Raw genomic sequence first — 14575 nt, 5'->3', positions numbered from 1 at the left:
TGTCCTCCTTGTGTTACAGTCACACTTCTGATGGTGCCTCACGTGGTAATGCTCCATCACATTTTTCAAGTATATTTTATAGCAAATATTGAACAGAGGCTTGACTTGACTTGCAAATCAGATCAAAATTAATATTCTCCTAATATCATTAAACCCTAGCACTGATCTGATTTTCATTCAAGGTCAGAGGTCACAAACAATTGGCAACGACAAAAACAATATTTAATCAACTCTCTCATTTTATCTGTTTGAGCCTAGTGGGAGAAATGACAGGTCTTCCCTATAGTCATTTGCTTCAGTGTGACCCCTGAACTCATAATTACACCACAAGCCTCACACTCCTTGTGACTGGGCCACCACAGACACGGCTCAGAGAGTTAGTCCATATTTATCTGTGACTCATGCATACTCTTGCGTTTAATACTTGTAGAAATTGTGCACTTGAGAAAGCAAGATGCATTCTGTATCTGTGATTTAAGGGTTGATGTCAAATTCTCTAGTGTGATGTTAACCCTTTTAAAACCACAGGGATCACAGTGACACCGCGGTGCATGTGTATTTCAAATTACTGTAACTCCTCGCTACTTCGTGCAATTTTAATCATTCAAACTGCCCCTGAAAGCTGTGAAACGGGGCTCTCTGGTGCTATTACATGCATTACAGTAATGACTGAGTGCTGTGTGGGGAGAGGGAGGAAATGAGGAAATGAGTATTATAGTGCTAAAAGGGTTAATGTGTGAACTTTGCAGCAGCAACACACAACACTCACACTAGCAGTTTATGTTGACATGACAACATTGTCAACAAATGGGAAATGAGCCACATTAAAACCCATTTATCTAGGGACAGGATCACTGTAAATAATGTCCGGCTATACTATGAATTCAACATCATGAGCTATTTATTGATCATGGAAAACATATTTCAGAACAGAAAATGTTAGACTTGAATGTACTGTATTCATATCACAAGGTAAAAGCTTGAATGCCTTATTGTGTCCACTTTATTGACCTAAGCCCAAAGTCAACTGACCAGGAAACTACAAGACCAGGATTCAAATCAATCATTTTTAAATCTATTTTCCTTTTTTACCAAGTACACAGTTAATTATTCAGTTGACATCAGAATATAAACCTAAACATCAGGATTTTTTTAAAAACACCATCTTGGATAATGTTTTCAACATGTTTAGGTTGCTCATTTTAGTAATTTGATAAATGAGATTTATTAAATTGAGTGAAACATAAAATCATTTGCCAATTTTTACAATTTTTTGTGTCCATGGTAAATACTTTTTCACACAAGTCAAGTCAATCACATATAAACCAATCACTGGGCTTTACTCTCTAGCCTAAGACCCTAGAAATAAAATAATTACACATCAAGTGATAATGAAAACTTTCATGAGCCATAAATAAAATGATGATGAATCAGACAATAGGAGCAGCTATAGAAGCACTCCTCATTTAACATTTAAGGAGTGATTTGCAGCTTTAACATTTCACTAGATTTACATTTAATGTGCCATTTGACAGGACATACAGGCAGCAATTTGGAAGAAAAAAGAACAGACACACATCACATTGTCACAATCATGAAAAATGGAATTTAACAGTCCAACATAGTGAAATACTGGAGGCCTGGTTTTTTTTACTTGATGCAGCTGATTATAATCATGCAGAGCTGCACATCCTTCCTCCCAAGCAGCATCACATAAGTGTTCCTCCGTCTACACCATCTTAGCTTTAAGTTGCATTTGTCATTTTTGCTCATCGTATTTTTTGTGAGAGTTGAGGTTTATCAATGCAGACAGTCAAGTATTGATGGCAAAGATGTGTTTGCTTTTCAAAATGACACGAGATATAAGAGGATTACACGGCTCATGAATATGGCCCATTTCTATCCTCTGATTTATCATGTTTTTTCTATCAGAAATCCTCATCTCCATCCATAACAGGCTGCCACGCCACACAAAGGCCGATGTTCTCGTGCCTGAATAGCTCAGATTTAATTTCAGTTAAGAAAAAGAAGAAAACTTAAACGTGTGTTTGATCATCTGAGCATATCTGTGTGTGTCTGTGTGGCGAGTGTGCACTGATGCTAACCACCAACAATTAGGTTGTTCACAAGCAGATGCACCTCAGAGGAAAAGAGCAACTGGTTGAAAATCTATTTTTATAATGCAGAATTCTGTCAGTGTACGTTTACTGACACAACAGCAGGGAGAGGTGATGATTGCTCAATATCGCCTTGTCAAAAACGTCACTGAAGAAAAGAGCTAGATGATGCTATTTATACAAGACAAAGACACAACAAAAGAACAAACTGATAATTTTCCCCATCATTTACGTCTTCAGAAAGGTGGCGAAACATCACCAATGTATTACATTTACCTCAGCGCCTGGTTATGTATCAAAACTTCAAGGCTTTGCAGTCAGTGTTAATTCTAAGTGCCCATGCAAAAAGCTGTCTACATGATGAGTGGACCATTTTCCCATGTCATAGACTAAATATATAGAAGAGTTTTCCTTCACCGTCCTGCCTTTAAAACAGGCTGGCAGGTAAAACAATCAGGGCCAGCTTGTGCCGGAGCTGGGGCTTCGTTTGCCATTGATTTATATCTTAAACAACCTCTCCTGGTGCTTCCACTGCTAAAGGTGAGACGCACAGCCAGTATTTGTGACAGAGATGGACTAGGTGCTGTGGCAAGAGAGAGAGGGATGATGCGGTTTTAAAAAATGCATCACCATTAAATCAAAGAGTAACCTTGAACAAGTCCAGGCCGGTGCCAGCGCGGTGACACGCTCTGCCCTCAGTGCTCGGTGCCACGGAGCATGCCAAACAGCGGGGAGAGAGAGCTGCAATGCTCTGATACACGTTCGGCCGGTAGTGCTGGGTAGTGGTCCAGCTCCTCGCTGACCAAGGGCATTCACACTGACATTTAGTTCAAGTTGGAGCAACATGTTATGGGCAAACGTATACAGTCTGAGGGACGACAATGTCCTTGCACAGAAAAGTTGACCCCAAAAAAAAATCCTTGTTAATCATTTGGACTTGGTGCTAATCAAAAAACTGTGTTCACAGATGGTGCAGCGTGAGAAACCACTGGTTCAACATATGTGACCCTGCTACCTGATGTTTGACTAAAACCTGCTCTGACCTTTTCTCTTTGTCTCCTTCGTATTTTCACTTGCGTGTCAAGAAAAAAAAAGGAAAGCGTTCAGAGGTAAAGAAACAGTTTTATAATAAGAAAATACCAAATGTGAATATGAGATTACTTTTATTATTCTTGTTTTCTGCAAGACAAACTCCCAAAGCTAATAAATGGGTTTTAGCACAGCAAACTAACAAAGCATTAGAGTGTAGCCTAGAGGAGAAAAAATTAAACCCCACCGGTCCTTCAGCTACAACAGCTAAACTTTACATATTACTTGTTCACGCAGATTACTAAATCAAGGAACTACACTTATTTACGCTTTTTAATAAGGCACTAAAGCCTCAGAGGAAATTCTTTATTGAGACGACTGGTGGAAAAGCTGCAGCTGCTGAATCCCACCAGTGGACTCGTATTTTCAGTAAATAATGTCTTCTGGGCTGTTATGGTATACATAAAACAGTTACCAGTGCATGTGGACTGACTGAAGCAGTGCGCACACATACATTAGAAATAAAACATCTTGCAAGAAACATCCCTTTACTCACCTTTTGCCAATTACGTTTCTGGTAAGAAAGTATCTGTGGTATATAACTTATTTTTAAATCTAACTTCTTCCACTTCTCTCACATTCATTGAGACATGTCATCCATCTATCTCGGCCTCCGGCTGCAGTAGTTCCTCGGCCGTGAGTGGCTGCTGCAGCGGGGCTGTATTTCAGCATGTTGAAGTGCATGGAGAATTCCCATGAAGGGTAAGGGATTATGGATTTTGGCCTCTAAGCTGCCTGGATGCCCAGTGAGGATGTCTCTGAGCGTAGTAATCTTCAAACACCACGCAGAGTGATGAGTGGGCACTGAGGAGTTCTACTCAGGATCTAAATGTGTTCCAGCAAGTTACTGGTGAGAGGGAGGGAGGGGGGAGATAGAAAGAGAGTGAGAGAAAACACCATTTGGTGCAGAAATGGAAAGGATCGACTCAGTGGCTCCTTCAGGCAAGAGACACTTTTGATCCTGTGACCTGTTTTGAGCTACAGTCTGTATCGAAAACTCGTGCAGAGCAAGGGATCATATTGGAGTGGTGCAAATGTAAATGTCATGGTTCCCCATCACCACACATAACTGCAGATGGAAAAAGTCAATTGAGCAATTTTTGGGGTCAGGTCGGGCACTCTCCGGGGGTGCAAACCTTCATAATGAGGGCACGCTCAAGTCTGGTTTAGACTGTGTCCCAGAAAATGGGGCTCAGTGTGTTGCCTATTCTGGCATTAGCTGATGATAGTGCAAGAAGACAGACATTGCTCAACAAAACGAAGAAAAAAAAATTCACAAATGAAACACAGAAAAACAGCATTGGAGTAAGGAAATGTCAGAGAAAATCAATAGTGACACGTGCCCTTGATCAATATCGGAAAGGAATTTCTCTGACTCTGTCCTGATTGAATTAGACCTCCAAACAGCATCACTTAATTTAAAGCCCTGATTGTTGTCCTGTCTTATTTAAGTGCACTCAAATTGCTTAAATACCATCTTGGACCTGAAGATAAGGTTCTAAGTGGAGAAGGAGGATCAGATAGGATGAAGGACACCGGTCTTTATAGAGATTGCATCCTCTCCTAAAGAGTCTCGTCCATCTATCAGCTCATATCAAAAGCCTTGAGATGATGTCACAGGTCAGGGTTGGGAACAAGGCATGCTTAACAACTTCCTTTGGTAAATCTCATGATATTCTGACGCAAAAGATGCAAAATATCCCCCAAAAAATCCAACATGTATGTTTCCATATTGCATACAGGATAAAAACAAGCTGTACTGTGAACAACGTGACCTGAGGGTGTTCGAAGATCAAAGGGTTCAGGAATCCCGCGGTGATAATCAAATCAAGTCTGCAAAGCTCTACATAAAGCGCACTCTCCAAATATAAATCCATAACCTACTGTTCAAATGTACCTCACGGTGTCTGATCAGGATATCGTCTCTGAGCTGTATGCTGCTCACACTCTGCTTGTGACTGTGCAGCACAAAACTGTCCAAGGCTACAAACAGGTACATCAATTTGGAGCATGACAAGAAATTCCCTTTAGGTGACAACAAAATGTACATGCTATTAGATCAGCTGCAGTATACTGTGATGAAATAAATTGAAGCCAACAGATGAAAGCTCGAGGCCCCAAACAGGAGAAAGAACACTATTAAGGTGTACTACCATTCCCTTATGTTACACTGCCATCCTTTGGACACATACAGAACTCAACAGCAGGACATATTTCAGGAGCTGAATGAGGAAATTTGCACAAGATTGTAGTGAGAAATGAACTTGGCAGGTACATATTTGAAATAGTTAAATGTGACACTTTGTAGCTGTATATCTATTTAAGCACTCACTCTTTGCAGCAAAATAACATCTGATAAAAAAAGTGTTTCCATTATAAATGTTTTCCTTCTGAAAACCATTTCTAAGGCATGCAGTATGTTAAACTACCAGCAGTAGAAATGAACTACATATATTCATTTATGTCACTGAGATTTTGCTCTTTACATATATGCACATTTTTCTTGATCAACATTTTGGATTTTTCCAAATAGTATAAATAACTAGGATTGATTACAGAATTAAACAATCACATTATTTAAAAAAAAAAAAAAAAAAACAGCTCTTTTCTTTAAAATTGCTTTCTATATGCTAAAATGGGGATCATATTGTCTTAAATGTCAATTATCAGCACAAATCTAATTAAAAATGAGATCTGAAACTTTTTATTATCCGAGTTCTCAAAGAAATATGACTCCGTGAAATTATTGACAGAAGGCGCAACAGTCAGAGGAGCTGCAACACAACGTGTCATGGAAAAACCACAGGGCCATCATACAAACAGCCAAACAGAGGCAGACTGCATCAACAAGGAGGAACAGCTGCAACACAGTGGAAGTACATCACATATGACAGTTAGTGTCATGCACAGGCACAATCAATAGTCCAAATAAACAACAACAAGAGGGCAACCCCAAACACAAAAACACAATTCAGTCTGGACAACAACTACATCATTAACTTGTGTCTATATATGCAAAGTGTCTATAAACATAATATTTTGTTTGTTTGCTTTTAAAGAGCTTGAACATCTTTCCAAGTCTACAGTGCAGCCTTCATCACAGCTTGCACAATGACAAACATTTAAACACTATGTGCTAAAGCGTTCACAAATTAAGAGTTCATGTTAACCTAGGTAACTTGAATTTGAGAAAGCTGATACACAATAGGGAGAACAGCTGTTTATTTATTTTTATATAACAATGATCTTTTGTCAAATTCTACTTTTAGGATTTGAATTATTTAACGATATTTTGTTATCTAACTGTTCACCAGCTACTTACAAAGTACTAATTAATAGCCTAGTTGGGTGATAATATTATACCCAAATAAACTATGTCACATATAGCAGTTTTTTTGTTTAGTTTTTTTTGTCAGGGCTGGGCAAGTTAACGTGTAGTTATTTATTTATTTTCAATTTATTTAAAAGGGGATCATGTACAATACTAAACATAAATGTTGCCATTTGACGTATTGCACCAGAGTAAGCTTTAAGCTAAGCTTTAAGAATTAGCACGTTAATTAATTAACACCGACAATTATTTTAGCACATGTTAACGCATTTTATTATTATTATTATTATTATTATTATTATTATTAGGGTCCGAGCACCACGAAGTGGTGCGAGGAACCTATTGAAACCCTAGGAATTATTAGGGTCCGAGCACCGAATGTTCTATCTCTAGACATGTTTGAATGTCTTTATCAATAAATGGTCAAACACATGTTGAGTGTCAGTTCAGCTCTTTGTTCCACACATGTATATGTTCCTATGTGATTGGTGTCTTGCAGTCAGAGTGTAAAGAATTGAAGCTGTCAGAGGCTTTCTGTGGTGAAGAGGCTGCAGGACATCAGCTGCTCCAACAGGTGACGCCTTTGTTCTTTGGCTCCAACCAGAACCAGCAATAAATCAGCATGAGCTGCAGCTTATCCACCTCATAGAGTGTATAATAAAGAAACCAAGAGGTTTTAGTTGATAGCTGTCTCTAGTGAATGACCAGCAGTGTCTTGTTCAGGTTGTGAGGAGAAGTAAAAAGCTTACAGCAGCTGGTATTCCCAGGTAGTCTCCCATCCAAATACTAACCAGGCCCAACCCTGCTTAGCTTTGCAGATCAGATGAGATTGGGTGTATTCAGTCTCAGAAACAAACCTACAATGTAAGTTCTGTACCTCACATGATTCAAATCTCCACTCACACCTTTTATTTGTCCTTTGATTGCTCCAGTACTGATTGATGCCATCATTTAAGCCAATTTACAACAACACCTTGTAGGAAATGTGGTGCAGAGGTAAGTTCTGTGCCTCACATGTTGAAGGTCCATGGTTCAAATCCCCACTCACACTTTTTATGTGTCCTTTGGATGCTCCAGTACTAATTGCTAGCATCATTTAAGCAAAGTTAGAGCAGCATCTTGTAGGACAGGTGGTGTAGAGGTAAGTTTTTTGCCTGGCATGTTGAAGGTGCCCGGTTGAAATCCACCTTAGTACCTTTATTATCTTCACCTCCTTAATAGTTTTGTGTACCATCATTTACGAAAACTAACAGTTACACCCAGTAGGAAGGATAGTGCAGTGGTAAGTTATCTGCCTCTCATCCAGGAGGTTTTTGGTTCGAATCCAGCCCAGGGCTCTTTTGATACTTTTTAAGATAAGATAAAGATAAGATAAAGTTCTTTATTTCTCCCCACTCCAGGGGAAATTTACATTGTTACAGCAGCTTTATTTACAATATATACATACTTTGGCTGTATGACAACCTCTTTCAACCATCATTACAACAAAGTCCACGAAGGACCTTGTGTGAAAGATAGCTCACACATAGGTTGTGTGTCTGTCATGTGGAGGGTCATGGTTCGAATCCCCACTGGGAACGTTGCGGAGGATGATAGTGGAGTGGAAAGGTTGTGGTCTGTGGTGTGGAGTGTCAGTGGATTGGAGTTGAAGGGTGGTTCCTGGCAAAACCCAGAAGTTGCCTGAAAAAGGCAAAGAGCGCAAAGAGCGCAAAGAGCGCAAAGAGCGCAAAGAGCGCAAAGAGCGCAAAGAGCGCAAAGAGCGCAAAGAGCGCAAAGAGCGCAAAGAGCGCAAAGAGCGCAAAGAGCGCAAAGAGCGCAAAGAGCGCAAAGAGCGCAAAGAGCGCAAAGAGCGCAAAGAGCGCAAAGAGCGCAAAGAGCGCAAAGAGCGCAAAGAGCGCAAAGAGCGCAAAGAGCGCAAAGAGCGCAAAGAGCGCAAAGAGCGCAAAGAGCGCAAAGAGCGCAAAGCTTTTATTTGTTTTTTTTTGTTTTCACGGCCACAGTTCGGGGACATAAAGGAGTTTTGTAGAGAAAGATGGATGACCCGTCCAATGCTGCTTGCAGCTTTAATTTTTAACTTGAGTTTGGACTCGACAGTTTTTGTGAGGAGGTTGGACTTTAGGCTTTGTGCTGGAGGGTTGAACCCTGATTTCCAAGATGTTCTAAGTGTACAGACCTCTTGAGTCCTGAGGAGATGAACTTTCACACAGTGTGAGGGCTGAAATTTTCGAAGTTTCACAGTAGCTGTCTGTAAACTAGAACCTTGAGATAGTCCAAGGACTCGTGTCTTCTATGTCCATGTGTAGTTGTCTGTTAGTTTGAAATGTCAGATAGTGTGAGGACTGAAATGTGCAAAGTGTCTTAGTACTTCTCTGTTAGAAATTTCTGTTTAATCGAAGCCTTAAAAGTTGTGAACATGAGTCTTGATTTCACATTTAGAGTATCCATTTGAGTTTTGGTGAGATGTTCACCTGTGTGCTATTTAGAAATGGTCCAGAAACTTTGATTGTATTCACTGAAAAGTATAGTTAGTGGTGATCAGAAGGTAACATTAGTTTGATCAATGATTTCAACTATTAGTAGACTTTATGAGGGAAGCAGTTTTGAGAAAAGAGTTATTAGTAAATCAATTCATAGTGCAACCCAGAACATTGAAAGAGGAAGTGTTTGAAGAAACAACCAGATGTTTTTGTTTCAGAATAGAAAACGTTTTAAGATATGTAAATTTATTTGTTTTTTTGGATTTTGTTATTGTGTCTTCTGTGTAATTAGATATTCAAAAGTGTCACTGGTGTTTTTCAAATTTTTTGTCTGTATTTAGATTCATCTTAAAAGTGTAGTCTTGGTCTTTTGTCATTCTGTATGATTTTATAATATTAGATTAGATGTCCAAATGTTCTGTCTTTTTAATGTGTAATTGTTGAGTCAAAAGTATTATTGGATGTGATGAGTTAAAATATTATTTTCAATATTAAATGTTTAGATAAACTGTTGTAGTTTGTAATTTTAAGAACTTGTAGTAGATTTTAATGTGTAATTGTATATTTAAAGTTTTCATAGTAAATTGTGTTTAATTCCTAGTAAAAGTGTTATTGTCTTTAAGGTGTTTATTTGTAAATAAACATTTAACTATTTAAATAAGTGTAGTAGTCTCTTTCACTTTTTGTTTGGATAGGCGTAGTGAGAGACAGCCAGACAACGGGGTTAGAAATAAGAGGTAGGCCAGCGCATACAGCATGGGGTGTACAAGCGGGAGTCGAACCCGGGCCTCAGCGGCGGGGACCAAGTACATACGTCAGAGGCGTAACCCGTAGAGCTACATGAGCACATATGTTCTTGCCTTGTAAACGTGTATAAATCCCATAGAAAGTCTAGGGATAGAGTTAGGGTTACAGAGCAAGGTCCTTACAGCATTAATGAAAAATAAGGTAAATTTAATATGACACATAAATATTTTTAATATTAATACTAAGCAACAGAATAATCCGAGAAATTAATCCACGGTTTTCCCTTCAGCATTGTGGGTCTAAATATCCTCTATCGGAGACGTGCAACCACAATGCTGAAGGGAAAACCCCAACTTTATTTTATAAATTTTTTGGGTTGAGTGGCTTAATATTAAATTATGAAAAATTTTTAATTCATATATCAATTTTTTATGATACATTACAACTGTCAGGACCTACCTCTCCAACCCTAACCCTTCCCCTGGACTTCTATTGGGTTGGTACACCTTTGCTGACATGCAACATGTGTGATCATATAGCTCTGCGGGTTAAGCCACTGACGCATGTAGTAGGTCCTCAACGCTGAGGCCCTGGTTCGATTCCCGCTCGCAACCCCGTGCTGTACGAATTGTTCTCATTCTTATTTCTACCCCATTGTCTGGCTGTCTCTCACTACGCCTATCCATCAATTAACTGCAAAAGACTACAACACTTTTTTACAAATTTCCTGTTTCTTTATTAAATACAATTCTTTAATTTCTTACATCTTTTTTCCCCCCCATACTTTATAAAAGTTTAATTGTCTTAACTTTTTCCCATTTATTTAATTGCTTCTTTTTTATGTATTTTCTTTCTTTAATCTTCTTCTTCTTTCTAGAATTTTACACCAACCTTAAATTTTGGGTCATTTTTTGACATTTTGAGAAGCTATCAACTCAAACAGGGTAACACCGACAGGTATGAAATTCAGCCAGGATGTACTCAAGGCATGGGTGATCAAAAGTTATCAAAATGCTCACCTTAAGTCTGAGGGCGTGGCCATGGCGGCCTCGTGAATTCTGATGCTTCGCCATGAAACATCAACTGCTGTGTAACTGCCCTAAACATGCTCCAATCTGCCTCAAACTTTACATGTGTGATCAGAGTCCAGTCCTGATCACATCCATAGGCCGACATGCATTCTCGGTCGCAGCGCCACCTGGTGGACGTGCGCGGATTCGCCGACCAGCAAGGATGCGAGGACCCGTCCAACGCTGCTTGCAGCTTTAATTATTATTATTATTCTTTGCCCGCCGGGAAATCCCCACTTTTGGCGGCCTTATCATACCCCAAAACGCGTCAAACTTGGCATGCTCATCAGGACTGGCGAAAAATTTGATATTTTATGGGAGTTGCGCATGTGTGTGGGAATATGGCTCCATAGCGCCCCCTGGAAAATTGAAAATTTGGTCATTAGGCCAACTTGCATGACGTTTCATCTACAGCTACAAAATTTTGCATGCATATTCAGCACATCAGGAAACCCAAAAAAGTCAATCATGGCCACGCCCTAACACCAACAGGAAGTCGGCCATCTTGAATTCGCTGTAAATTTTTAAAAATTAATAACTAAAGTCATGCGATTGATCGCGATTAAAAATTTTAATTGTTGCCCAGCATTGTTTTTTTTTTTTCTTACATAACTGGGTGGGTGTGATCATATGTGTCACTGGTTCTCACATCCAACATGATCTCACAGCATCCTGGAGTACATCTGACCATCGCTGAGGTGAGAAGGTGAACCACTGGAGGTCAGCAAAGACAAGATTTTCAGCAGATGTTGTCACACTTTAAGAAAGTAAGATAGAAGAGAGGTTGTTTTTCCCCCAAGGAATTTCTAATAGTAAAATCTTGGTATTATAATATGGAATTGTATTTTTAGTAATGATCTCCTGAGAAGAGCAATATATATGGTACAATTCAAACTCCTATTCATCATTCAGGACCCTTAAGGAGGCATCTGATCATCCTAAATTCAATGTGCAGCAAGACAACGAGCTTAAAAATACAGAGTCCTAAATTTCTATATCTTCTGTCAAAAAAGGAACGAGTCATTTAACACATGCTAGGGCCCACACAAAACCTAATATGTACATTTTGGAGTTAGTCTTGGAGTACAAGGAGAGAGAGGACAAAGACAAATTGAATTCACAGAAGTACTATGGTAAACTCTCCAGGATGCTGTTTCTGTTTTAGAATATAACATCGATTTGTTGATAAGTTAAATAATTAATTAAAAATAAAGAATATATTTAAAAAATATATTTATGGAATTATTTTTGAAAGTATCCTCACTTTAAGCACCTAAAACCTAGGCACAGTACTATACTGTATATATCGCTCATGAAAAAAGGGAAAGATTTTATCGAGATGTAGACGGCTAACAAATAAAAGAAAAAATCTGAATCCTTGTCCTCAACAGTGGGGGGATCTGGTGACTGCTGTGTAGTGGGCCTTATGGTGGCATGGTTTGGTCCACAAAGTTGTTCTGAGTGACCATTTTTATCTTATGATGAAGCATTTCTATCCGGGTGGGAATGATCTCATCCTGTATGACAATACCTTCATTCGCAGGGAATATTATTGAAATCAAATGTTATGACCTTCACAGTCACCAGATCTCAACCAAACTGAACACCTATGGGAAATGCTGGACTGACATATTTAACAGAGCTCATCAAAACACCAAACTGGGAATATCTTCTGGAAAAGTGGTATTTGCTCCTCCAGTAGAGTTACAGAGACTTGGGGAGTCAATGCGAAGGAGCGCTGAAGCTGTTCTGACAGAACATGATAGCCCAACACCACACTAAAACACTTTATGTTGAACCTCTCTCCTTCATTCAATTTGCCACAGTTAGACTTCAGTCAGGTTCTAAACACTTAACAAGGACATTTAAAGCAATCAGGATGCATCTAACTACAATTAACTGCCACAGCGAAAGAGATATTTCAGCTCTTGATTTTTAATAAAATTGCAAACACAAATCTGAATATATACTTTTATATTGTCATTTCATGTAGATGATATCGCGTCCTGTGGATCACATTGTAATGTACATCGTTATGCTGACTACACAATACTGTACTGGAGTGGAGTACAGACACTGTACATTCTGTTGTCAAAGACATTCAAGGCTGCTTTGCTCAGTTACAAGTTGCACCCAATAAGAATAAATTAGTTTTCAGTGTAGACAAAACAAAATACAGGGGTCCTCGGTTTCCGACGTCCTCGAACTACGGCATTTCGTCGTAACTGGTTACGTGGAACTAGTTGGAGAGCAGAGCGGACGAATATGTCGTCACGCGGCGCTATAAGATGGCTTTGTTTACATTTACCAGTCGTACGCCACTTTGGATTTTGCTACATTCACTAACTTTTTGCCCTTCATTATGGCTCCGAAGTGTAAGTCAGACTCTTCTGATGGCAGTGCTTCTAAGAAAAGGAAAGCCATCTCCATGTGTGCCATCTTCACTGCAGCGTAAAAGATGCAGCTATCTAACTAGTTAAACTCATGCTTGCAAAATGAATCGTGAGTCATAGCAAACTTGACTTTACTGTGGCTCTTGATACACATTACAAACAGAGTGAAAACTGCAACAAATTCAGAATAAAACAACATAAATTTATGGAAATAAATCCTTTTAACTTAGCCAGTAAGTCCAAAAATGAAGTTAATTACTTAGGACACTGCCTCTGTGGCGTTTACAAAGTAGAGCCGTGCATCCAGAAAAGCACATACATGTGTAAAGCTAAACATCAAAATAGCGAGTGACAACTGTCAACAGACAACTTCTAAATAAAGGCTTTTTCAAAATAAAAGTACATCGATAATTCTGCTTTAAGGACAGCACACCATGGAAGTTAAATAAGATATAATAAAACGCTCGGAACAGGGTGAAACACCGACGAACATTGGCATTAATAGATCAAGTTGTAAAAACAGTGCAATATATTCTGTTATTTTCTTGCAAAGTGACTCATACATGCTTGAAAGTCATTTGTATTCATGACTTTAATGAAGAACTGATCAATATCGTGTTGCATGTAATGGCTTTGCATATATTTTCTCCAGAGTTCCGACGTACGGCAAAAATGACTTACATCAGTCTGTAGGAACAGAACTCTGACATAAGTTGAGTACATGATTTTCACCGGAGCCAAAACCATTGCCTTTGATAGTCTTGTCATCTGTACTACAAATGATATGAACGCTGACAGTTACAGAGTACAAATATCTAGGAATGTGGATTGATGATAAGCTGACATTAAAGCATTATTTGTCACACTGGTGACTAAACTATGACAACAAATTGGCTTCTTTTACAGTAATAAATCATGCTTCTAACTTATTGAGGCAATTTCTTTTAGTCAGTATTGGTTTATGGTGACATCGTACACATGTATGCATCAGCGGGAACTCTTAGGCCCTTGGATACTGTTGATCTTTCTGCACTAAGATTTATGGCTGGTGATAATTATAATACTCATCACCGTGATCTGTATGCTGAGGTTGGATGGCCCTTGCTCTCTGTACAGTGGGTTTTTATGCATTTATAAGGCTGTTTGTGTTCTTTTTTTTAACTCCTTACAGCTTGTTACTGTATTTTAACGTCATAAGATATTCAGACAAATGGCTGCATTACACTGCAGGTGCAAAATGTTTTTGCTGAGCTTGGAAAATTTAGTTTTACTGACTGCACCTGCAACCTGGAATAACCTGCGAACAATCTAAAGCTGTTCTCATTACATTTACGCAATTAAGATTTTTAAT

Source organism: Amphiprion ocellaris, chromosome 9 (assembly GCF_022539595.1).
Source record: "Amphiprion ocellaris isolate individual 3 ecotype Okinawa chromosome 9, ASM2253959v1, whole genome shotgun sequence".
NCBI lineage: Eukaryota > Metazoa > Chordata > Actinopteri > Pomacentridae > Amphiprion > Amphiprion ocellaris.
Note: the sequence above shows the minus strand (reverse complement) of the source record.